Source organism: Orcinus orca, chromosome 11 (genome assembly GCF_937001465.1).
Source record: "Orcinus orca chromosome 11, mOrcOrc1.1, whole genome shotgun sequence".
Lineage (NCBI taxonomy): Eukaryota > Metazoa > Chordata > Mammalia > Artiodactyla > Delphinidae > Orcinus > Orcinus orca.
In genome coordinates this window covers 98,180,842-98,207,076 of record NC_064569.1, presented here as the reverse complement: position 1 = coordinate 98,207,076, position 26,235 = coordinate 98,180,842, and the positions used below count along the sequence as shown (strand labels likewise).

At 55.3% G+C, this 26,235-nt stretch overlaps 1 protein-coding gene across 1 annotated transcript in view; it reads right to left on the bottom strand.

Moving 5' to 3' along the window:
• The window catches only part of PRR5 (proline rich 5), a 52,958-nt gene extending 43,040 nt beyond the window's left edge, over nt 1-9,918 (bottom strand). Inside the window, exon 1 of the mRNA XM_049694245.1 lies at nt 9,814-9,918. The gene's annotated coding sequence lies outside the window, so the exon portion shown is untranslated. The remainder of the gene's footprint in view (nt 1-9,813) is intronic.
• Between the last annotated feature and the right edge of the window lie 16,317 nt (nt 9,919-26,235).

The window sequence follows — 26,235 nt, the reverse complement described above, 5'->3', positions numbered from 1 at the left end:
GCTGTATTAGCATACATGCAGGGAGGAAACCCATCTGAGCTCGCGACATCCCCCCTACACCTCGCCCAGCACCAAGGCCGGCAGCCCACAGACCAAGGTGATGGCCGGTGACCTTGACCATCAGCACGGAGGCCTCTTCCCTTCGCTGGCTGGTTCTTCTCTGCAGCTTCAGGTAAAGCAAAGGACACCTTACCTGCACGGGGGCTGCCCGCTCTGTGGGCAGCTGTGTTCCCCACCTGCCTCTGAGTCCTCAGCTGGCCCGGCCCAGAGCATTCTGAACCGGCTCCCTCGCCACCGGCCTGCTTTGTTTCTGCCACCCCCGGGGCCCGCGGCCCACACTCCCCCGGGGCCGGTCCTGGGACTGTCCACGTTGACCTCCTTTTGGCTGCTTGAAGTTCCTTCCGGTTGGTCTTGTGAAATCAAACTCATTTCCCATTTCTGTGGGTTCTCCTCAGAGCCCTGTCCCCAAGGCGCCTCCTGCGCTTGTGTCTCGTCCCCCTAACCTGCCACCCTGGGCGATGCTCTAACCATAGATGACAGAAATCATGAACTCAGCAAATATTCAAGGGGTGGACCTGACAGTTATAGGAAGGGTGCTCATTTGGTCTAAGATGTCAGGTTCTAATCCCCACTCTACGGATGACAAAACAGAGGCCCCAAGGCTCAGCGACAAGCAAGGGCTGCAGGAGAGGCCAGATGGTCCCGGTTGGGCTCTGGGGACAAACACACCTGGATCTGAAGTGCAGCTTGGTCACTCACTGTACTTGGCCTCAGTTTCCCCATTCTGTAAAGTGGGGATACAGCAGTGCCAGTCCCATAGGGTCCCTATAGGGGTAAGGGTTGCCTGGGCTCCTTAGTGCACAGTGCCTCCCCCCACCCCCCAAAGGCTGGTGGGTGGACCCTCAGGGGATGCAGCCATTGTGATTCTAACAGAAGCACCCCCTCCCCCCATCCCTCAGGATCTGGTCCAGACCCTCTCCTTGCAGGGTCTCTCACCATCTTCACCTCACCGTCATCCAGGTCTCCAGCCAAAGACCACTCCCCAGTCCCAGCACACCGGCCTCCCTAGCAACCCACCCCCTGCACACCCCCCGCCCTCCCCCACTCCCCAGCAAGGTCCCAACTTCACAAGCCTGCAGGCTGGGCCAGGGGCCTCCTCCGGGCTTCCCACCAGGACAGCTCCATCACACCATGGGTCCATCAGACCATGTAGGGTCAGTCTGTTGGAGAGGGGCTACCTCTCTATCAGACTGAGCGTTCCAGCAGCACGGGCTCTGTTGCCTCATAGGGTTCAGCGCAAGGCTCTCAACACCCATGCAAAGTCACTGAATGAACTTGAGAAAATTGGAAAAACACAAAAAAGTTGGAAGAGGAAACAAACCACCAGAGAAAGTTCTTGCTACCATCTTGGTGCACTTCCCTCCAGCCTTTTTTCTGTGCCGGTTGTGAGTGTTCGTCGGACATCCCCGTGAGCACCATGAACGCAAGCCTGCCGCCTGTCCGCTTCTCTTCCACAAATAAATGCTGGGTTTGCAGAATGGGAGTGAGGCCTGACAGAGGGGCTGAGTCGCTTGGGGTCATGCAGTTCCAAGAGGAGGGGCCCAGCCCTCCCGACCCCCAGGACTCAGCACCCCCTGCCCCACAAGAGTCTCAGCCCCAGAAGCCCTTATTTCCCGCTGTCTAGCTGAACGTCCATTGTCTGTGAAGACCAAGAAAACAGGGGTCCCTCACAGAAACACAGGGAGTTCACACGTGGAGCATACCTCACAGGTTTGCGGCTGCCCCTTACCACACGTTCCTAAAACCCCAGCCCCGCCCTCATGTCCGACATTCTCTCTCGTTCCTCAGACATCCTTGGGGCTCCACTCTGTGCCAACCCTGAGCTGAGCCCTGGGACCCAGAGATGAATAGAGCAGAATTCCGCCCTTGGAGCCCCAGTCTGGAGGGGAGGAGACCGGGGAGCTGATCCAGTGCTGGATCAAAGATATGAGCAAAGATTCCAGGGTAAAGGGCACGGGAGGGGCGCCTACCCACGCTGCCTGGGGGGGACACAGGGCAGCCAGGAGGGCTTCCTGGAAGAGGAGGGTATCTTCCAGCGGGGGCTTGAAGAACCAACAAAAGCCCCCAGTGAGGAAGGGAAGAAAAGAATTCCAGATAGAGGAATGGCAGGAGGAGGGTCCAGAGGAGGGAAAGGCGGACAGCAAGCAGGAATATGAGATGACCTGCAGGCAGTGAGCGGGGAGATGACCCGGGCCACCCACAGGGCTCCCTCTCACAGCTGTGGGCAGCCAGTGCGGCTCCAGAGGCCAGTTCCCTTCAGAACCAAGCTTGGCAAAAACTTCCACCTTCAACCATCAGACCTGCAAGGCTCCTGGGGCAGTGGTTCCGGGTTATTTCCTGGGAGAGCCAACCTCAAGGCCTGCTGGGATCTCTCTGGAAACCAGACCTGTCCCAAAGGCCAATCGATGTCCGTCAGGCCAACGTGAAGATGTGACGGAGAACAAGGACACAGGTGTGATCCTCACTTGAGAAAGCAGATTCTACGCCCCCATTCACGAATCAGAGACCAATCCCCCAGAGGTCACAGAGCACGGACGCAAGCAGTAAGTGGGCTCGGGCGCAGAGGCCAGCCCTCTCTGGCTCCGAGGGCGCCCCCAGCCACGGCCTAAGTGTCCCCCATTGGTCCCCAGGGCCTGGAACGCTGGCCCTGGCCAGCGCACCCAGAATGTATTTTATGAATGAGTGAACGAAAGAATCCGAAAGCCCTGTCCTTCCACCCACACCTCCGGCAGCAGGAAGGAGCCGTCTGCTACTGTTTTGTTGTTGCTGTCACTCTGAAAATCAAACGCACAAACCTGAATTCACAGCTGTGTCGCTTCGGGGCGGGCAGGACCCCCAGCCCCTGACCCCGGACTAGAACAGAGTCCAGCACCTCGGCGGAGGGGTCAGACGGCTGAGGACCAAATCTCCGCTCGGCCACTAACAGCGTGAGACTGGACCCGTCGTGCCCCTGCTCTGAGCCTCAGTGTCTCCATCACTAAACGGAGGTGCTGAGGACCTACCCTGCTGGGTGGGTGCAGTGAGGACTAAGGAGCTGGGACCCCGCGGGGGTGGGTGCGGGGGAGATCCCGTCCCTCTGGCCTCCTCTGCCTATGACCTTGGCCGCCGAATGAGCTCTGAAACCCTCAGCACTGACCAAGCTGGATGTCCTGGCCCCGTGTGCAGCCGAATGGCTTACATATTACGAGGCATCCACGTGGCCAAAGGGCAGAGGGGCTGAGGAGGGCTCGGGCTCGCGCGTGACTCAGCGGAACTTGTCAAGGCTGCAGGTCTGGGGTGGGAAGTGCCCCCAGCCATACGCTGTGCAGGGAAGCCCGGCCGGCATCTCTGATAAATATTTTATCACTGTTCACAGAGCAGGCAGGCCCCAGGAAGGTGCCTGCAGCCTCGGATCCCACAGAGCACCCCTTCCTGCCTGGACAGAAGGAAGTGGCTGGGTGGGATGCCGGTGGGGTCAGGAGCCCAGACAGCTAGCTCATTCCTGCCCTGCTGTCACTTCAGGTCAGCTCAGCCCAGCAGACGCCCCTGAGCCTCAGCCACAATCTGCCTTGCACTGTGCGGGTGCTGGGCTCCACTCTGCCCTGGACAGCTCCCAGGCTCCTCTGCACTGCCCCCAGAACACCAGCACTCTGCACCTTGGCCTGGTCAGACACCCCTTCCTGTTGGCCCAGAGCACTGCCACCTCCTCCAGGAAGTATTCCTGGCTTTTTCCTTCCCACTGTGTGACCTTGGGCAGGCCCATCACACTCTCTGAGCCTGTTTCTAAAATGGGGTTGGTGGTCCCCACTCATGGTGGACCAGATGAGACTGTATAAACACAGGATCTCCCAGCTCCTTGCCCACATGGACTCATTCTTTTTGGAGGGACCTGAACATTTGGAATCAAATCAATAAATATCATAGGGTATGTCTAGGGGTGGGACACAGGAATATATAGAGCCTGGCTCCTGCTTGCAGGGCTCCACAATTTAACTGTGGAGAGATAAATAATAAATAATAATAATAATAGCAATAATAATAATAACAGCAACAGTAATAACAGCTACCACATTTCAAGCCCCCACTACTGCCAGATAATTGACATCACATCCCCTTGTCTACTCCTCCCAGCAGCCCTGTGATATGAGGTTCCCACCCTCATTTCACAGCACGGCAGGAACCTGAGACTCAGAGAGGGGTAGGACCCTGCCTGAGGTCACACAGCTTGGGGGGGCTGACCAGCTGTCCTGCTGGACCTCTGGGGCGTGCCCTCGGGGTCAACACCTGCTTTTCACATCCTTGTCCACGTGGGGGCTCCACTGAGAGGGGGATGGTCCAAGTCAAATGATGAAGATGCACAGGATACGGTGCAGCCAGTGAAAAATCGTCACTGCTCTTTAGGAGCTAGTGGACTATTGAGGGAACAGGGGAAATGCTAGCAGTATTACAGCAAGTGGAAAGGAAGAGGATACGGAACTGCGTGTGCTGTGATGACATCCTGTGAAAATAGTTCTACATCAAGATGTACTGATTCAAAAAAGACTGGAAATGATACACAAGATGATAATGTTCAGAGGCTGAGGTTACGGGTAAAATCGGAGCCTATTTTCCAGACTTTGTACAACGTGGCTATGTCGGTTTTATAATTTGAAATTTTCCTTAGACATAGGATTGGGGGGCTTCCCTGGTGGTGCAGTGGTTAAGAATCCGCCTGCCAACGCGGGGGACACGGTTCGATCCCTGGTCCGGGAAGATCCCACATGCCGCGGAGCAACTAAGGCCATGCGGCCCAGCTAGAGCCTGCTGTGCACTCTAGAGCCTGTGAGCCACAACTACTGAAGCCTGTGCACCTAGAGCCCGTGCTCCGCAACAAGAGAAGCCACCGCAAGGAGAAGCCCGCGCACCGCAACGAAGAGTCGCCCCCGCTTGCTGCAACTAGAGAAAGCCTGCGTGCAGCAAGGAAGATACAACGCAGCCAAAAATAAAAATAAATAAAATAAATAATTTTTTTTTAAAAAAGAAGTAGGATTGGTCCACCACAAGGATTTATTGAGCACCTAGTGTCTGCCCTCCCTTGCTGAGAGTTTTCTCCTCTCTCAGCCTCAGATCTAGTCAGTGGGAGGAATGAGATGGACACCATTGTAAGTAACAAAGAACTTGGGGCCACCCTCCCCATCTCTCCATGACTGGGCCTGTCAGCAGCTCAAACCCAGCACAGCCAAAGCCAGGCTCAGGATGTTCTCCCACGTTAAGTCAACTGTACCAGGGATCACCACCACCACCACCTACTCAAGTCCTAGACTCACAATCACAGGGGCTCACGAGGTAGTGAGCTCCCTGTCATGGGAATAACCAAGCAAGGAGCGTCATGTCTCTCCACCAAGACGTGGCCTCAATGGCTGTCTTTCAGTCCATCTTAATGAGACCCAAAGTCTTACCAGCTGTGTGACAAGATACTGACCTCTCTGTGCCTTGCCCTCCTCATCTGTACAATGGGATCATACAATGACCTCATAAGGCCTCAGAGGGTTAACTGAGAGCAAATATGTAAGATGCCTTCCAGGTGCCTGCCCAGGACTATTATTATTTCACAGCTTTACCTACCCACTTGTGGGAGCTAAGTGGGACAGAAATAAAAATTCCTATTTCACAGACTTGAAAACTGAAGCACAGAGAGTCACCCCCCTCAGACTCAAAGGGATGTAAGTGACTCCAAGCTGATTGTTTTTGCTGGAGAAACTGCTTTGGCAACACAAAGAAGGCCTTTAGCCAGCCCAGCTGATGGCACAGAAAGCAAAACCTTAAGAACCTTCCAGAAAGTGAGCAGGACTTCTGCTGGGGTCAGAGGAGCCCACGGTGGCAGTTCCTGACAGTGGGGCATCTTGGTGACATTCCCTCACCTTAAGGCATGTAGCATTGTGGAAAGTGGGCGCGCACACCTCATGCCAGAGACCCTGGTGTTTGAGCCCCAACCCTGCTCCTTGCCGCCCTGTGTCTCTGGGCAGCCCTTGGCCTCTCCAGGCCTCAGTTTGCCCATCTGTTAACTGGGCATGGCCACGATCACCTTCTGGGCTGCTGGGAGGAGTAAGTGGGACGGTGCCTGGGGAAGACTTCACACAGGGCCTGGCACACAGTAGGTGCTCAGGGAATGGCTGTCCCCTGCTTCCTTCCAGAGGTAAATCCAGGCTTTGGAGTCAGAACCGAGGAGAGCAGTACTCCCCGCTGCAATGAACTACATAGATTTTCCTGAAAATCTTTTCAGAAAGGAGCTGGCCCTGGCCCCTCCCCACTTGCGCCTGGGTGTAGTACGTGGTAATGCAGTAGCAAATGTCACCTCTGTCCTCTCTGCTCTCCCTAGAGGGTACAGATGGGCGCCAGCATCACCTGAGGGCTTCCTTGTGCACCGAGGGGCCCTGTACATGGCTTCACCCAGTCATCACGTAACCCCACAAGTGAGTTTCCAACAACAACATTAACGCTAATACTGATAAGAACTCCAGGGCCGGTGCCAGGTCAGCCTGACCGCCAGCCACCGTCACTGCAAGACCACACGTCACTGCACGACCACTCTACCACACCAACACAGGGCACCGTCCTTCTGGAAACCTCCCATGAAGCCACGTTGTCCTCACAAGCACCCTATGTGGTAGGTGCTACGATAATCACCACGTCATAGATGAAGAAACCGAGGTGCACACAGACGTTTGGTGACTTGCCAACATCACATAGCTGGGGAGAGGTGGGGCTGAAATTCGAACCCAAATAGCCTGGCTCCAGAACCCAGGTCTTAATCACCTAAGTGTGTTTTCCAATCCACTCTGTACACATGAGAGCACTGAAGCTCAGCAGGTGGACCTGACTCTGCGGTCTCCAGCCTTTGCGGCCCCTCCCTGGCCCCTGCTGGCTCCCCTTCCAGGCCACCCAGAGTCCAGGGTCTGAGGTTAGAGCCAAGTCCTCTATGCAGCGGCACCCGGGCTGCTCCCCCAAGACATCTGGATTCCTGAGTCACTAGAACTCGGCTCACACAGAGTTTCAAAGTCCCTGTGCCTCTAGGTGCTCCCCCACTGAGGTTCGATTTTGAGACATAAAAGAGGGATGTGGTTAAAAGAAAAAAAAAGAAGGTTATACTGTCACCAGGAAGTCACCTCCTTGTCTCACTCTCCCATGTCTTCATCACAGCCCACGGTCCTAATTCATTCCTCCCGACCCTAACTCTGGTCCTCCTCAGCAAATGTACCCCCGAGGGCCACCCTGGGCTATGGGGTGAGTCCCGCAGCAGGACGTCCTGACTCCGCTTTTGACCTGGAGGACCACTGACAGCACGTCTGACCCAACAGCTCCCCATCCAGGTTGCTTCTGTGGCCTCCCCCTTTCTGCGTGGGTCCCTCTGCCTCCCTGGGGACGCTTGCCATCCTCCAGGCCTGAAGAAGGCCTGGGGGAACGAGTGAGTGAGCGAATGAATGAATGAATGAATGACTTTCCCGTTCCTCTCTGGGCGTCACGAGAGCTCTGCTCTCCTTACAGATGTCCCAGAAGATGATTTTGTTCACGTCCATGAATGTCCACAATTTGGGGAACCTGGTGAGGGCCCAGGGCTTTCGCCTTCCTTCTCCCATCCCAGCCTCTCCAGAATCTGCCGGGAGTCGCCAGGGAACAAGGGTGTCGTCTCCCAGTGCCTGCCTTGAGCAAGAGAGCTGGCACTGGCGCACAGCCGGATGCCATGAAATGCCGCCTGAGGCTGCGAGGCAATTCCACGTGCCCGTCCTCAGGCCTTTTAAGCCACCCATTAGAAACAAAACATCCGTCAGCTACCAAATGTTTCTGCACAGACCACTTTCCCTGCTGATGAGAAATTAAGTTCATGTGACTGTCCCCATCACCAGAAAGTTAAAACAGTCGAGACACACGGAGTGCCAGCCACTCTCAAAACGGGTACCCACCCCCACCGCCAGTTTGCGGTGAGCTTGTGATATGTCGGGAAAACGGGTACCCACCCCCACCGCCAGTTTGCGGTGAGCTTGTGATATGTCGGGCGTTGTGCCTCTTTGGATCCTGACGACCCACAAGGAGTTCGTAATTTTAAGGTTCCCAGTTTTCAGATAAGGAAACTGAGGCCCAGAGAAGCAGTGACTTGCCCAGGGCCACACAGCCAGCCAGTGGTGGATGCTGACCCAGGTGCTAACCCAGGTCAGCTTGATTCTCTAGCCCTCACCCATCCCTTACCACCATTTAAACAAATGGCTCAGAATCCCAGACCATTTGGCAGGAAAGACCCTAGGGAGGCCCTAATCTCCTCTGACTGACGGGGACGTGGGCTCAGAGAGGGGAAGTGGCTTGCCCAGGGACACAGCAAGGCCATGCACCCAGGATGGACTCCTCTTGGGTCCGCTCCACTGCCTGCCAGCCAGAGGGAGCTAATATGACCTTGTCCGATCACCCAATGCCACAGCCAGCGGCACTCACGCTTGAATGTGCACCAGAACCGGGGGTGGGGGGGTGGGGAGTGGTAAAGTGTAGATTCCTGGTGTCCCATCAGAGGTCAGGATAGGAGTCCAGGAATCTGCATTGCATCAAGCCCTGTCATTAAAGAGGACAGTCTGGTGGTCCCAGGCTCTTCTCCCAGAGCCCCCAGCTTACCCCTCCAGGGAGGGTCTTGGGTTGGGCCTGGTGCAGCAGGTCTGAGAGGCCACAGAGAGCTCGCCCTCCCCCTCCAGATACAGTCCAGGGACCGGCCTTTGGGATCCCGGGGAACTCAGGCACAGCCACGCTCTAGCCAAGAGCATCGCTAATCACCTGGACACGCTGGGTTCTCACAGCAGCTGCACACAGCTCTCAGGGCTGCCCTGAGCCACGGATGGGAAATGGAGCTCGCCCTCAGGAAGCGGCCTGGCCGAGCAGGGCTGAGACCACACCCTGCGACCTTCGGGCCAGGGACCCTCCGCCAGCCCAGCAAGTTCTCCCCTACCTTGGCTCCATCAGAGAAAACCTTAGAAAGCGTCAGGCGCTGCTCATGTGAACGGGCTCTCTGCATGATGAGGTTTTGCCAGAGGGCCACACCCCGGACCGGGCAGACCTGCCCCGTGTGCCACCTCTCAAGGGATGGGAGGGGGCTCACCAGGTTGAGGGCACGAACCTCTACAGGCTCTGCCTCTGCCCTCAGCTGTGCCTGCTGCCCCAAACGCACCCGCACAGCTCTGCAGGGCCAGCTCCCTGCAGGAAGGTGGCGGGCGGCCCAGGCCAGAGGCCAGAGGGGTGGGGCCGCACGCCGAGCCAGGACAGGGCTCAGAAAGGAGGTGTCTCCCTTCTGACCATCTTTGTTCGCTCTATTGGGGGGGGCAGTGGAAAGACAGGGGGGAGCTGCGATGGGGAGGGGCAGTGTCGGGGGAGGGGAAGATCAGGAAACAAGGCAGCTGGACAAGCGGCCGGACGGACACGCAGAGACCCACCCACGGAGACAGGGAGAAACTCAGAGACAGAGAAGAGAAGGGGGGGCGGGGGGGGCGGGGCGTGGGCGAGAGAGAGACTGCGAGAGAGGATGCGCTCCGGAGGTCCCAGGAGACGGTGGTGGGAGGGGCTGGACCCCCAACCAAGGGGAAGGCCCGACCCCCGCCCAACCCATGTCCCCGCACTCGGCGGGGACACGCGCGCGCGCGCACACACGCCACTCCGCCGGCGCCGCCCGGGCCCCCGCCCTCCGAGGGGCGCGCGTGCCGCCCTCTGCCCACCCGGACCCCTCCTCCGACGGGGCCTCCGGGACCCGTCCCCGCCACTCACCTTGGTCCCCGCGCCACCTCCGCCGCCGCTGCCACCGCGCAGAGCCGGAGCCCGGAGCCGGGGGAGGGGGCCTCGGAGGCCCCGCCCCGCCCCGCCCCGCCCCGCCCCCCGGGCCCGCGTAGGGCGCCCGACGCGGCCGGAGCCACCGGACTCCTGGGCTGCTGCAGACGCGCGGCAGGTAGCCACCTGGGTCGCGGGTACGCCCACCCACCGGGGCCCGGCCGAGCAGGCAGCCGGGGGCCGGGGGCGCCCTCCCGGGATCCCCCCACCCGGGTGTACTGCGCAGACTGTGGGCGGTGCCCGCCGGGGAAGGGGGTGTCCCCGGCCACCCTGGCGGCCCAGATCGGCTCTCCGGCCAGTAAGCATTCCTCCGCGGCCCTCTAACGCCCACGGAGCGCCCCTTCCCCAAGCCCCAGCCTGTGGGGGTCGCCGGTAGCCCGGAGGAAAAATCAGACACTCAGATTCAGTCCCTGCCCTGGGGCTTGGGGTCTTGAGGGAGGCCGAGGGGTCAGGGATGGGACAAACAAACACTTCCAGCATCTAAATATCCCAGGGCCATGGTTGTCAAAGGGTGGCGCGACTGCTCCATGGGCAGCACCCTGGAACTTGGTAGGATGGAAATTTTCGGGCCTCCCCAGACCTACAGAAACTGGGGATGGGGCCTGGGAATCTAGGTTTTAACAAGCCCTCCTGGTGATTCCCAAGCTCCCGTGAAGTTTGAGAAGTTCTGCTCTGGTGGAAGTAGCCCACACCCCATGCCCCACACCCATAGTAGGATGTAAATTCCCTGAGGTGGGGGATTTGTCGCTTTTCTTCCCCCAGAGGGTCCCCAGTGGTTAAGACAGTGTTTGTCTGTTGAAAGAACACGTGGATGAATGGCCCCATCTTGAGCGGCGCTGGTCACTTTTCACTTGTGGCATCCCCTGCCCCCCAGATCCATCCGCTGCTGGCTCTGCGCCGACCCTGGTGGGCTGCATCCCCCACTGGTGCCTGGTTGGGTCTGGCCAATGGGGGCAACAGCTGGAGATCAGAGGGAGAGAGGATGGGGCATTTCCTCCCACTGCCATGTGCTGTACACTGACACTGTCGGTGCCCCTGAAGCCGAATCCAGCCTCCGTCCCCCGACACCGAATTAAATCTCAGAGACAGAGTTTTGGGGGAAGTAGGAAAGAACGGCTTTATTGCTTTGCCAGGCAAAGGGGGCCAAGCGGGCTCCTGCCCTCAAAACTGTGTGTCCCACCTTGGAGAGGGTAGTGAGAAGTTTAATAGTAATGGTTCAGAGAGGGCTCCCCACCTGTCACGCAGGAGACCGGGGTTCGATTTCCCGACGGGAGCCAAAGGGAAGGGATGGGAGACAAGGGAGAAACAAACGGTCCAGAAAAACAATAGGGCAGCCTTGGGGCGAGGTCCTGGGTCCCCATCAACATATACATACAATATCTTTGAGCTGTTTTGCGGATACTGAAACCCCTTCCAGGTGGGAAAAGTGAACAATTCACCAAGGTATGCTGCCCACAAGCACGTAGACCCCAGATCAGTTGGAACCTGAAGGTTGATGATGCTGACTCCGACTTACCTCACCACCAACCAATCAGAAGAATGTCCACAGGCGGATCACACCCTCTTTGAACCATTACTATAAAACTTCTCACTACCCTCTCCAAGGTGGGACACACAGTTTTGAGGGCGTTAGTCCGCTTGGCCCCCTTTGCCTGGCAAAGCAATAAAGCTGTTCTTTTCTACTTCACCCAAAACTCTGTCTCCGAGATTTAATTCGGTGTCTGGGGACAGAGGCTGGATGCGGCTTCACCTCTCTATGACCACAGCTCCTGCCGGGAGGCCCTCTGTGACTCTAGCTCCCACCAGCTTCCGCTGGAAGCATCATCTCCTCTGCTAGTTCCTCCAGCCCCAGGGATGGTAGCATCTTCCCGCCATTACCAGTCTCTGGGTGCTCCTGAACCTGCCTGCACCTCTGTAAGCAGTCCCTTTGGTCACGTGTCTTATTTGGACCACCTGGGGTAAATTCTTTCTTCTGCTGGGACCGTGACTGAAACAGATAGATATGATTTTTGCCACTTTACAGAATTGGAAACTGAGGCATGGAGAGGTTATAAAACATGCTGAGCCAGAGATCTTAATAGACACCTCACCAAAGAAGATATACAAATGGCAAAGAAGCATAAGAAAAGATACCTTGCATCTAACGTTATTGGGGAAATGCAAGTTAAAACAACAATGCGATACTATTATACACCTATTAGAATGGCCGAAATCCAGGACACTGACATCACCAAATGCTGGCGAGGATGTGGAGCAACAGGAACTCTCCTTCACGGCAGGCGGGGGTGCAGAATGATGCCGCCATTTTGGAAGACAGCTTAGCAGTTTCTTACAAAACTAAACATACTCTTACCGTATGTACGATCCAGCAATCACTCTCCTTGGTATTTACCCAAGGGAGTTGAAACTTAGTTCCGTGCACAACCTGCATACAAATGTTTATCGCAGCTTTATTCATATTTGCCAAAAGTTGGAAGCAGCAAAGGTGTCCCTCGGTAAGTGAGTGGAAAAACTGTGGTATAGCCATACAATGGAACATTATTCAGTGCTAAAGAGAAGTGAGCTATTAAGCCATCAAGACAGAGGAAAGTAAGTGCAGGTCACTAAGTGAAAGCAGCCAGTCTGAAAAGGCTACACATTGTATGATTCCAACTCTATGGCATTTTGGAAAAGGCAAAACTATGGGGTCAGTAAGATCAGAGGTTGCCAAGGGTTGGGGTGGAGGGAGGGAGGGGTGAATAGGTGGAGACGGGACTTTTAGGGTCGTGAAACTTCTCTATGATATTGTAATGGTAGATACATGTCATTATACATTAATCCAAACCCATAGAATGTCCAACACCAAGAGTGAACCCTAATGTCAACTGTGTGTCAGTGTAGGTTCACCAGTTGTAACAAATGTGCCACGAGGAGGCATCTGGTATCGATAGTGGGGGAGGGTGCTATGCATTGTAGCGGGGGGAGGGTGTATATGGGAAATTTCTGTACCTCCCTCTTAATTTGGCTGGAAACCTAAAACTCTTCCAAAAACATAAAGTCTTAAAAAAATGTCCAGGACCACACAGTGAGGAACGACAGAGCCAGTGTCCCAACCCAAGACCCCTGGTTTAAAGTCTATATCTGGCTTTTGGGGGATTTTGAGCTCTTCTCCTCTGAGGGGCCCAGGACTGTGGGGTACACGTGAAGGGGATGCAGGTGATGCAGAGGCAACTGAACCCCAGAGCCCCATCCACCTCCTCCAAGCAACCGGGTGAGAACTGAGTGTGTCCCCGGGCCTGGCAGGAAACCCCAGCACGCACATGTGTCACCTCCGAGCCGCTCTGCGGGTCACGAGAGACTGTGGGAAACCGTGGGAGGTTCAGGTGAGGCCCCAGCCCCGCAGTGGCAGCCAACTTCCTATTTCCTTCCCTGCGCCCTGGTGGAGGCCAGCCCCACTGTGTGCCAGGACTGTCCCAGCACGGAAGGGCACAGGCTCTGCAGCTAGCAGACCGAGGCTGAGTCCCTTGTCAAGTGACCCATCCATTCTGGGCCTCAGCTCCTTGTCCGTACAGTGGGGATGGTCATACCTGCCAGTTTCACAAGTTTGTTCTTTTATTTATTTATTCATTGGTTGAGTCACTGAACATTATTTAGTGAGCTTTTGCTCATTGCCCGGCATGTAAGAAAAGCGCTTTGCAAATCTAAGGCCCTGGGCCAAGCTCAGTTCTCTGATGGGTGCGTCTGCCTATTTCTAACACTGCCCCTGTGGATCTGGGGTCCCTTCTGGGGTCTCCTACACCCCACTTGGCCAAGAGGGGCTCTGGTGCCCTTGTGGGATGGGGTAATAGCCCAAAGATTCCAAGGGCTCGCTGAGCCTCTACTCCATGGGGAAGACCCTTGGAGACATCTACCCAGTGACTGCCCACAGGGAGACGGAGGCCAGCAATGTGCAGTGACTTGCCTCAGGTCTCCCTGTGTGCCAGGCTTGTAATGGCTCCCCAGAGACGTCCACGTCCTAAGCCCCGGAGCCTGTGGATATTACCTTTCATGGCAAAAGGAATTTTTTTTTTGCAGTACGTGGGCCTCTCACCGTTGTGGCCTCTCCTGTTGCGGAGCACAGGCTCCGGACGTGCAGGCCCAGCGGCCATGGCTCACGGGCCCAGCCGCTCCGCAGCATGTGGGATCTTCCCGGACCGGGGCACGAACCCTCGTCCCCTGCATCGGCAGGCGGACTCTCAACCACTGCGCCACCAGGGAAGCCCTCACCTTGCATTTTAGCTTCTCAGACTTGACCTTTTGTCTTGGGTCTTGCGTTTGATGGCATTGAGGGAGCACGCGGATCCTCCTGTCCCCTAGGTAGACGCCTGTTCACTACGGAGCTGGCGTGGCCGAGCAGCCTTGATAAACAGGAGTAACTGTTGGGGTCCCTTCCTTACCTCCTCCTCTTCCCTGGACTGGAAAGTCTTCGAAAGCAGGGAGCCTGGCCTTCAACTCTGGGTCCCTAGGGTGCAGTGCAGGGCTTGGCCCATCGTAGGTGCTCAGTGAATGGCAAATGATGGCTGTACCTTGCAGAGAGCGGGGCAAAGTCGGCACCCAAGAGACGTTTTGGTAAATGCATGCCTCACTTGGGCCCTACATCTGGGCATCACACCTGTGTACCAGGCACAGGCTGGCAAGTAGGAAGGACCCAGACTCAGTCAGACCTGAGGACCTGACACTCTTCTCCGCAACCCAGGCTTCACCCTTGACTGTGTCTCTCTTAGAAGGTTCCAGACTCTTCCTTTGGACTCTGGAAGTGCCGGCTCCACCCCAGGGCTCATGGTCCGAATGGAACCCACCCTGACAAGCTTGTGTCAAGAGGCTATTTCCTAGTGACCGAACCTCAGACCTCTCAGCTTGGGAATGCCCAGTCCTGCCTCTTGGCCTGTCCACCCAGGGTCCCTGGGGCTTCCGGGTGGCTGCTACACTGCCTGGCAGTCCCTTTGCCTGGCCCCCGAGCCCTACAGGAGATCCAGGGGCCCTGGGAGACATCAGTACAGGGCTTGGCCCCTCTGCCTCACCTCCACCCGAGCCCTCCCACCCCAGCATGAGGTGCCTTCAGGAACTTTCTTGAACGTTTAAGGGGCCTTTTGCTCCACACAGCCCTCCCCCTTCCCTGGGGAGCCCTCCCTCTCCAGAACAAACAGCGTGTGCTCCCATGGAACATAAGCATTTGCACAGAACACCAGACAGAGCTGATCAAAAATGAGGCTTCCGGGGCTTCCCTTGTGGGGCAGTGGTTGAGAGTCCACCTGCCGATACTGGGGACGCGGGTTCGTGCCCCGAGTCCGGTTCAGTTCAAGGAGTGTTTCCACGTGTCTCATCCGTGCTAGGCCCTGCGTTTGGGCCTGGATGTACATGGGAGCCCTGGGGAGCTCCGAGGTGGAGGCAGGGGAACCAGAGCCGGAAACCAATTCTGCCAGGTGGTGGCCGAGGACTGTAGTACTGGAAGCCCAGAAAGGGTCTTGGGAGCTGGAACTGGAGGTACCCCCCGCGCCCCCTCCTGGGAGCTGAGTGGAAGCTTCCCACCCACCAAGGGCAGAGCCCGGCCCGGGACGCTGGGATGAATGTACATCCTGCAGGCTGCCACCTGGAACACCCCACAGGCCTGGTCCTGCCTGTGACGGTCTAGGGCTCAGGTCCAGGCGCTGAGCCAAGGCAGGGGTGCCTGAGAGGGTGGGCTCGGAGGACCCAGCCTGCCAGCCCTGTGGGCCAGATTCCTCCTCCAGAGACCCTCTCTCTCACCCCTCCCTCTGGGAACAGCTCTGACCACACAACTGACACTCCCTACCCGGGCGGGGATAACTTGCCGATGAAAGGGTCTGGGCTGAGGCCTTTCACACGCAGCCAGCCGTCAAAACCCCACTCCTCCAATGCACACTCTGAGAAGCTGGCAGCCAGCCCCCTGCGCGCGGCCGAAGCACCCGGGGCTGGCGAGCAGAATTAGTGCAACCCCGCAGTCCCGCCAAGAATCTGTCTTCAATTGCTGCTTTCGGATTTCCCAGAGAGAGCAAGCCTGGCCTCCGCAGGAAACGCAGGCCCAAGTTGCCTTGAAATAACTCAGCAGAAAAGGCGCCTGCGGCCCTCTCCCCAGCTTCAGTCTTCCTGGGTTCCCCCGACTCAATGCAAGGACCGGACCTCCCTCACCGGGGAGAGGCCTTTTGTGGATTCTGCAGGGTTTTCAGTGTGGACTACCATGTTGCTGGTACACAGAGGTGGGCTGTGACCATGGGCCAAGCTGGATGGAAGTGGGGACAGTGGACATCCTGTCTCCCTCCTGGTCTTTTGAGAAAAGCCTCAGTCTCTCCGCTTCCCCTGTGATGTTAGGGGTAGTTTTTCTTGCAGTTTCTTTATCCGGTTGGTGAAGTTCCCTCCTATTCCTGCATTGATGAAAATTAAAAACATCTTTTCAGCATGAATGAGTTTGATCATGTGATTTTTGCATCTATTGAAAGCATATGATGTTTTAAATCCTTTATTCTGTGAATTATGTGAATCATTATTTATTTATTTGTGGCTGCGTTGGGTCTTCGTTGCTGCACACAGGCTTTCTCTAGTTGGGGCGAGCGGGGGCTACTCTTTGTTACGGTGCGTGGGCTTCTCATTGCAGTGGGTTCTCTCGTTGCAGAGCACGGGCTCTAGGCGCGTGGGCTTAGTAGTTGTGGCTCGCGGGCTCTAAAGTGCAGGCTCAGCAGCTGTGGCGCACAGGCTTAGTTGCTCCGCGGCATGTGGAACCTTCCTGGACCAGGGCTTGAACCCGTGTCTGCTGCACTGGCAGGCGGATTCTTAACCACTGCACCACCAGGGAAGCCCATTGATTTTGTTTTTGTTTTTTTTTTAATTTATTTAATTTATTTTATTTTTGACTGTGTTGGGTCTTCGTTGCTGTGTGCGGGCTCTTCTCTGGTTGAGGCGAGCGGGGGCTACTCTTCGTTGCAGTACGCAGGCTTCTTATTGTGGTGGCTTCTCTTGTTGCGGAGCACGGGCTCTAGGCACGCAACTTTAGTAGTTGTGGCACACAGGCTCAGTAGTTGTGGCTCGTGGGCTCTAGAGCGCAGGCTCAATAGTTGTGGTGCACGGGCTTAGTTACTCCACAGCATGTGGGATCTTCCCAGACCAGGGCTCAAACCCGCGTCCCCTGCATTGGCAGGCGGATTCTTAACCACTGCGCCACCAGGGAAGCCCCCAATGATTTTGAATGTTGAACCAACCTTGCATTTGTGAAGAAAAGCCCACTTTGTCACATTCATTATCCTTTGTGTATATTGCTAGATTCGATTTGCTAAACTTGTGTTGAGGATTTTGCATATATGTTCATAAGTGATACTGGTCTGTAATTTTCTTATAAGGTCCTTGCCAAGTTTTGTTATCAGTGTAATTCTAACTTGTTAAAATACTATATTAAAAAGTATAAATGAGTGCAAAACCAAAACGACATCAACAACCTACCAAAAACCCTAAATCAAACCCTAGACAAGAATCGTTTCCTTAGATGAATCTTCCACCCTTTCTGATGGATATCAGGGCCCTAATACTCTTACCTGAAATGCAAAAAATAATCTGTGAGACACAGAGGCATCGTGAGGCACCCCTTTTTTTGCACCTGAGTGTGGGCCTGGTGTGGTGTGAGCGCTAGCTGCCAGAGCGGGAGTCCAGGGTCTTTTCTGATATGCCCACCCTCAGAGCCCCATTTTCTTAGATGTCCGTAGTGGATGGGGAGGGGCTTGAATTTATTCAAGGTGGATAAAAATGTCTGTATGGAAAACCAGCCAGCGGCACTTCTAATGCTTTCCTCACTTTATCTTAGGTTATTTTATTTAGTGTTATTGTATTTTTAACGCCTGAGTAGAGGTTTACATATTCTATTTCTAATTCAAATAACAGGCATCTTCTTATTTAGCACTTGAAAGACTTTATGTGGCTTTATGTGGGCAGCGTTTCTCTCCAGGGACCTTCCTTTTCTGCCTCCATTTTCTCCTGGCTCCAGTCTCTCCACCGTCCTCCTGGCCCAGCTCCTGTCCCCAAGCAATGGACACGAGCTCTGCTGGAGAAGGGAGGGGTGAGCCCAGCAGCTTTATCGGGGTGCTCTGTGCCTGGGCTGTCAAAGGCTTTGCACATTCATTGTGCCCATCTGTCTGCTGGCATGTGTCACTGCAGCTCCTGGCAACCCCCCTCACACACGCCTGGTTATCTACCAAGAAGCCCGGGCGGTGTAGTCAAGTCCAGAAGGAGAAGTCAGGAGACTAGTGGGCACCCATGTCACCTCTGCCAGAATTCCTCAGTGTGGTCAGGGGCAAGTCGCTTGCCTCTCGAGGAGGGGGTCTCCCTGCCTGTGGGATGGGAGGAACCTGGGAGAACTGGGCGGAGAGCCAGACCCCGGGCAGAGACTCCCCACTGAGCCACCCAGACTCAGCCTGCAGGGGCTGGATGTTGGGGCCCCCCATGTCCTTCCCTGGTGCACAGGAACTGGAAAAGTAGACTCAGGTGGAAACATCCTCGTAGCCACCAGGAGAAGCCAATCGGGAGAATTTTAAGAGGGCAATGCAGCTTGAGTTCCGGGGCCCCGACCCCTACCTAGATGGGCAGGGGGCGGGGCTGGCCCCTCCAAGCCAGTCCTGGGAGTCAGGTTTGAAGGCTCAGGGAGCTCAGGAGGGTTAGCGCTGCCATGCTGGGGCTATGGGAACAGCTGCAGGGAGGTCGGGTGAGGCTCCTGTCCTTCACGCCCTGGCTCTGCTTGCCTGGGCCTCCCCCTGGGCCACCTCTGCTGGTCTCCCATCCCTAGACAGGAGCCCTGCCTCTGAGCCATACCCCAACCCCAAGACAGAGTGAGCCCCTGGATGTGAGGACCAACACCAGGCTTGGGGCTCTGTCTATCCCAGAGGGCCTCTGCGGGGAGGGGGGGGACGACAGGACTCAGAATCCTCTCTGCCAGAGGGCTGAGGGGTTTACCCCAGAGGAGAGGGCAGGACAGGGTGGGTCAGATGGAGGAAGCAGGGTGAGCTCAGGGGAGAGGTGTGGTCCTCAAAGTCTGCAGCCCCAGTCCCGGGACCTTGTTAGAAATGCAGACTCTTGGGCCTTCCCTGGCGGTCCAGTGGTTAGGGCTCCGTGCTTCCACTGCAGGGGGCACGGGTTCGACCCCTGGTCAGGGAACTAAGATTCCACATGCCGTGTAGTGCGGCCAAAAAAAAAAAGAAATGCAGACTCTCAGGCCCCACCCAGCTTTCTGAATCAGAAGTGTCCGGTAGGGCCACAGTCTGGGTGGTAACGGGCCCTCCCTTCAGGGGATTCCGAGGCACACTTGCAGTTTGAGGTGGTGCCTGGAGCTAGATAGGGGGCCCCTGGGTTGAAGGGTAAACGCACGACTCTCACACAAATATTAAATGAACATGCACCAGAGATTGTATTTAGCTCATTAATCAGTGAGGAGACCAGTAAGGTGTTACAATCAATTCAGAGGAAAAAGCCAAGAGCAGACATGTGTGTAGGAAATCAGGAAGGCAGAATTGAATTTGCTAACAGATGCAAAGCTGGCTACTTCCGTGGGGTAGGGGACCCAGCATCCCTCCACCTGATGAAATTCATTTGCATCTTTATGGATAAAAATCTTGGCGTTACTATCAGTTTTTTACAACTTACAGAGTTGTGAACTTGCTCCAAGAAATGAAAGATACAGACGCTTATAGGATTAGCTAGTGTGCTGAGAATATACCGAGCGTCTCTTGAAAGGGCATCTAGTGATTCCCTCCCTCCCTTCCTCTTTTCCCGCCTCCCACTCCCCCCACCCCGCCCTGATACCACCCCCATTTTACCTGCTTGGCTACTTTCGAGCTGTAGATCTGCCTCTCTGAGCCTCTGGCTCCTTACGTGCAAAATAGGCAGATGTCACCTTGTCATGGGGATTAACCCAGATCCCGGCTGCAGAGCCTTTGGTGCAGTGTGTCTGGCACCTGGTGAGGGCCCCGAGCGTGTGGGACGAGAGGGTGGGTCGGCTGAGTGGAGCTGGTGGTCCCCGGCACCAGCACAGCCGTCACACACACATCCTGTGTTGTACCTGCCAGCCTGGGGAGCAAGACGGATGAGATCCCTGCCTTCCCACCAAAGGGGTGGCCCCTTTTCAACAGGATTGTTTAGGTAACGTGTTGGCCCGACAGCTCTTAAGACGATGGTGGAGCTCTTGAGGGAAGTGGTGTGGATAGGAGGGACGGTGTTACAAATGTGGCTGAGTTTTCCGCCGTCAGACAGAAGACGACGGGAGGAGATGGTCGAAGGATGCTGCCTGTGAACAACACGCTTTTTGAACCCGGCAGCAGGGGCGTGAGCCCTGCCAGACCCCTCTGGGCCCCAGCAACGTCCACGTTTCCTGCTCTGCCCAACCTCTCTCTCTTCTGCTCTGACCTCTCTTTGATCAGCGGAAACTGGGGCCGAACTCCGGAGGCCGTGCCTAGGGCTGCAGTTCGGCAAACTGACTAACCCTGCTTCTGACTCACTCTTGGCCTTGGGGGAGCCCCTGCCCTTCTCTGAGCTGCCAGCTGAGAGGGCTGGGCCCAGTCTTTCCAGCTTTAAAAATTTTGAAATCCACAGAAGCTTTTTTTTCAAACAATCTTCGGTGGAAATCCCATATGTAGCAATGATACGATATAAGCATTTAAAATGTTTCTCATTAGCTGGTAAAAAATTTCCTTTACGAGGAAGGGGGAATGCCACGGTGAACAGTTGGGACAGAGGTGAGACCCCTGCCAAGGGCAAGAAAAGGTAGGTGGGTCTTCGGTTCTGATGATCAAAAGCATCACGGGCCTTAGAGACGACCCTCCGTGGGTTCCCCACGGTTCTGTGTGTGTTGTGGTCAAGACACCACTGCCCTTTGTCCCTGACCATCTTTTCAAGATTTTTGGGCAGTGATGTATTTGTTCCCGTGGTTCCTGTAATAAATTACCACAAACTGGGTGGATTAAAAACAACAGAAATTTATTCTTTCAGAGTTCTGGAAGCCAGAAGTCCCAAATCGAGGTGACAGCAGGGCCACATTCCTTCTGAAAGCTCTAGAGAAGAATCCTCCTGGCCTCTTCCAGCTTCTGGTGATGGCTAGCAGTCCTTGGTACTCCTTGGTCTGTGGCACCATCCCTTCAATTTCTGCCTCCGTCTTCACATGGCTGCCTTCCCTCTCTGTGTCTATGTCCAAACTTCCTTCTTCTTACAAGGACACCAATCATATTGGATTAAGGCCCCACCCTAGTCCAGTATGATCTCATTGTAACTTGATTTCATCTGTAAAGACCCTATTTCCAAATAAGAACAGGTTCACAGTTTCCCGATGGACATGAATTCTGGAAAGATGCTATTCAACATAGTGTTAAGTGAGCAGCCTGGAAATATAGAGCTCCTTTCTCCTTCCAGAGCGAAGGGCAGGCATGCTTACTGCCTCCCAGGAAAGATTCAGGGTCCCTGAGGTCAGGGTTCCTCTCCTGTAACACAACCACTGAGTACGCAGGTGCCGTCTGACCCTCCGTGGGGTTCGGAGCTTGGGGAACAGGCCCGTGACAATGCCGATAGCTGGCTCTGGCTGCTGCCGTGAGTCGCAAACCATCCTTTGCTTCTGATCCAGGCATCTCACGTCTTTTCCAGCCTCCATGGAACCGTGGCGGCTCACTTGTCAGCTTGCAAGTAGGGTAAATCTCCAACTGTCCCAGTTCCTGACGGGGTGGAACTTCCAGCTGAGTGAATGGCTCAGCATAATACAGAGGAAGGGGGTGTGCAAATCGTGCGGTGAGAATCAAGGAAGAGAGTAGAAGATGCAGCAAGGTGAGGCCTGGGAGGAGAAAGGAGAAGAGGATGCCCCTGTGAAGATCTGCCCAGGAGGGCCTGGGGGGCCAGGTGCCCAAGGAGGCAGCCCCGTAGCTGAGTGGCAGGCAATGCAAAGCCCCTGCTGGCATCCCCAGGTCTCAGTCAAGCTCTCACCCTCACTAGTGTTAGTGTGCAGGTGGACAGAGTGGGTTGGGGTGGGGGGAAGGGAGGGCAGCGAGCCTGAGAAGGGGCTAGAATCTGCTTCCAGGTGGACGTGGGCATAGGGTGAGCCCCCCAAAGCTGGAGGACCTGGGAAGAGCTGGCCTCTGGCTTACATGTGACATGGCCCAGAGGAGCTGTTTCGCTATAAGAGGGACCCAAGAACCCCCTGCCTGCTTCCTCCACCTTTGGGACCCCCAGAGCTCCAGGGGTATTATTTGGACCCAATGGCCTCTGTCTGATTCTGATGTTCTGAGTTTTGAGCAAAAAATCTCCTGGGGACAGGAATGATTACCTACTGTGGAGCCAGCCCTTGCCCAAAGCCTCCCGCTTGCTTCCTTACTGACTCCATATAGCTGTTGTTGGTCCCTGACTGGTTATTGGGTGTGAAATGCTTTGACAAACATTCAATGCAGAAGATGAAAAACTGATGCCTCACTTTTCTCAGCTGTAGAATGGGGTAACAATCCCCCCAACTTGGGAGTGGAGCCCGTCCGGGGTGCCGGGGTTTCTATAGGGCTGCTGCGTGCTCCAATCTTGGCACCAGTCCTGGCAGGCCCTTCTCGGGCCCCCTCCTCACTGGAGCCCAGCATCATCTCCCCTCTGGGGCTGTGGTCCCGGCATCTGATTTAGCTGCTGGTCAACTCCCAGCCCCGACCCCTGGGCCTGGGTCAGTGACGGAACGAATGCAATTTAGGAAAGAGGAGAGAAATGGATTGAATATTCTGGTCAAAGTTTGTTGAATACAAGAAAACGTAAAGACATCAGCAACCTAGGCAAACATGTGAAATGCTTTGGTAAAGTCAGTGAAGAGAGAGCCTGGCTCATGGACAGGAGGAAGAGCCTCACCTGGTTGGTTCCCTCACGGACGCGCGTCCCCCTGGGACCCAGCACTGGGCAGCCGCTCCACGAAGATTTCTCAATTGAATGATGGCTGCAAGGGGAGGGCTCCGCCCAGCGTTGGGTCAGCCAGACCTGGGTCCAGATCCTGGCTCTGCCCCCAGAGGGCTGTGTGATCTTGAGAAACTCATTTACCTCTGATAAATGGAATACTTCCTGCCTTATCAGTAAACAAAGGATGTCACAGTCATCATCGATTGTAGCCATCGATTATGAGCTGGTGAGCCCTGAGGAACCGCAGGATGTGAAAACACAGGATACTGGCCCCAGATAGCTGAGGTGCATATCAAAGGAATGATTTCAGTGAGCCCAGACTCTCCCATCTTCGCATACACAGAAAAGCACTACATTCCTTAACTTGACATATCTGGTTTTCTTTAATTAACAATAATCTTTTGATGTTCAGACTACCTGCCCTTTGTTGCAAAACTCCTATATATCCTGGCTCCCCCCTTGCCTCCCTGGAGCGGTTCTCTCAGGGTTACTTGAGATGCTTCCTCCCAGGCTTGAAGTCCTAAAAAATTCCCACCGAATAAAACATAACTCTCAACTTCAGGTTGTGAATAATTTTTTAGTCGACACCTCCTTGGTCCTCGATTTCCTCATCTGTTAAGTGGGGAGAGTAATCCATGCTCTGCAAGTGTTGTCATGGTTTTAGATGACAGCAGAACTGGCTGCCGTAGCATCAGGCCTGTGGCAGTTGCTCACCCTTTATTGCTGTTTCCAGTGCCGGGGTGGGCTCCTGGGGTCCTCACCTGGTCTATCTAGAGGACTCAGGTGTCTCTGATCCCCGCACACAGTACTGCCCACAGGGAACCCCTTGATACCTTGTTACACACACACCGCCCCCACACTTATAGGTGCCTTCCTTGGCTTTCTGGCCCCTGAGCGTCTAGGAGCAGCTTGATTGCTTCTAGAGATGGTGGGCTCACTACACTCAGCTGTCGCTTGAGCTCTCATTGTGGGGTTCAGGTTGGAAAAAGAGCTTTCTTGCCCACCTTTCTTGTCTTCCTCTGCTGTCTCAGCTGGGCTCTCCACCTGGGGCTGGGTTCTTGGGGGCTGGAGACTGGGTGCCTCAGTTGGGAACAGAATTAAGGCAGGAAGATGGACCTGGCACACACGGAAGTCAGTTAGGGAAGAAACCCTGCCAATTCTTACTCCATTTTCTTTTCTTTCTTTTCTTTTCTTTTGGCTGTGCCACGCGGCTTGTGAGGTCTTAGTTCCTGGATCAGGGATTGAACCCGGGCCCTCGGCAGTGAAAGTGCAGAGTCCTAACCACTGGACCGCCAGGGAATTCCCTCTTACTCCATTTTCTTTAAAAGCTGGCCTTGGTATTTCTGTGGTGGGCTTGTCTTTTTGTATCCTGCACCCTGTCTCCCTAGAAATCTCCATCTCGTCCTCCAGGACCGGACACAGGTACACAGCCACTTCTGAGAGGGGCTCACAGCCTCCGTGTCCACCAGCTGTCACCTCTTGTGGCCACTGGGTTGGAGCAGGTCAAGAATGGGGCAGTGACTGACCAGCGGGGACCGTCAGGTCCTGGAGCCAGGCTGGGCTTCAGCCACTGTGTTTCCACATGGCAGCAGAGTCTCTGCCCTGGGTTCTCCCCAGCGGAGGGTGGGCTGTGGAGGTGATCGCAGCCCCACCCCCTCCCAGCTTCCCACAGCTGCTTCCTGCCAGGGCTGCCTGTAGAAACCCAGCCTTCCCCGTCTCCCCCAGGACAGGTGCTGTCACATGTTCTTCAGGTTGACCCTGCCCCAGGGGCTTGGGGGCCCTTGTCGGTGACCCTCAGGGAAGCCTGGAAGCAGAAACATCCTGGCCTCCCTGGCGGCCCCACTGGAACATCGAGGAGCCAGAGAGGCTGGTCTTGGGCTCCTGCTGGTGGCTTGGGTCTGACCCTGGGTGAGCCCTGGCTCTCACTGGACGTTTATCTGTCTCTGCCAGCAAGGACCTGGGACAAATTCAGTCCCCAGCTCACAGAATTCTTACAATGCGGCTCTCCCATAAGTGCTCAGAAAATAGATTTTCAACAACGGTCTGAGTGTAATCACATGTGCCGGCGCCCATCTCTCCTCTAGAGCCTGACGGTCACTTGGCAAGAGGGCTTGGTCTGACTTATTTCTCCATCCCCAGCCCCAGGCCAGCCCCACTGCTGAGGACATGAGGAAAGAGGGCCAATGAGTGAGCAGATGAGTGGCTGGGGCCTCCGGCTCTGCAGCCGGGCTGGGGGAAGCTTCTGGAAGCGGGCGTGGGCATCCCCGAAACGGGGCCCTGGACCTCCGAAGTAGGAAGAGGTTCTGAGACCTGCAGATCTTGACAAACCCCATCTGTCTCAGCCTCCAAGCCGCGTGGCTGGTGGAAGGGACGTGTAATTTAAAAAAGGTTTCTCTTGTTAAATGGAAACTTCTGCCAGGCAAAGAGAAATAAATAAGAAGTCTAATGAAGACTAATGAAGTCCAGAAGCCCCGTGCGTGCGTTTGATCTGCTGCTGTTCTGGGAAGAGGCAAGAGTGGCTTTGGACCAGGGAATGGCACGTCCCCCCGAAGCGGGCCTGCAAGGGGACAGGCTGCGAGAGGCAATAACGCAGTGGCCTCTCAGCGTCTGTGCCTGCCGTGCACGTGCCCTCCTGTGACCCTCCCAGTGTCCCCATTTACAGGTTAGGGAGCCACTGCCTAAGGCCATAGACCTGGATCTGTGGGCTTCTCAAAGCAAGCAGTGTCCACCCGCAGTCCCTTAACCCCCCGACCCCAGCCAGGCACGGAGCAGTGATGCCCGGAGCAGATGATGCCCTGGGCACCAGGAGCATCTGGTGAGAGACACACTCTTATCCTTGAGGGTGGTCGGAGGATGGCTCTCGGGCTGGGGGAGCAGCTTCCAGGTTCACGTCGGCAACATCACAGGTGATAACACGTGTGTATGAGAGATGCTGGCAGGGGAAGCGTGGGACCTCTGGGGGAATGTATTGATAAACGTCTACAAACTTGCTGGAGACCAATTTGCCTGTTTATTTCAGAAAGTGAGCTGACTCAACAATTCCGCATCTGGAAACCCATGCTAAGGAAGTATTCCAGAACTTAGGAAAACCTTCCACTGTTTGTCAGAGCATTATCTCTAGGAGAAGAAGACAGGCGCCATGTCAATGCCCAGCAAAAACGAATCATGAAGTGACTACACATCCTTTCTCTGGAATATGATGCATCCATTAGAATTAGGTTTACGGTTTTTAAAGACATGGGATAATGCTTATGCGATCATATTAAATGAAACCCTACTAAGATTCAAAATATCACATGGGATATCGTCAAGAAGGTGCAAAATGCAGAGATGAAGAAAAGGTCCCAAAGCCACACGCTCTGTTGCTATCAGTGGCGATCTTTGGATCCTGACAATATGGAAAGTTTCTGTTCTTGCTAGTTTTCCAAATTAGCATGTTCCCAACATCTG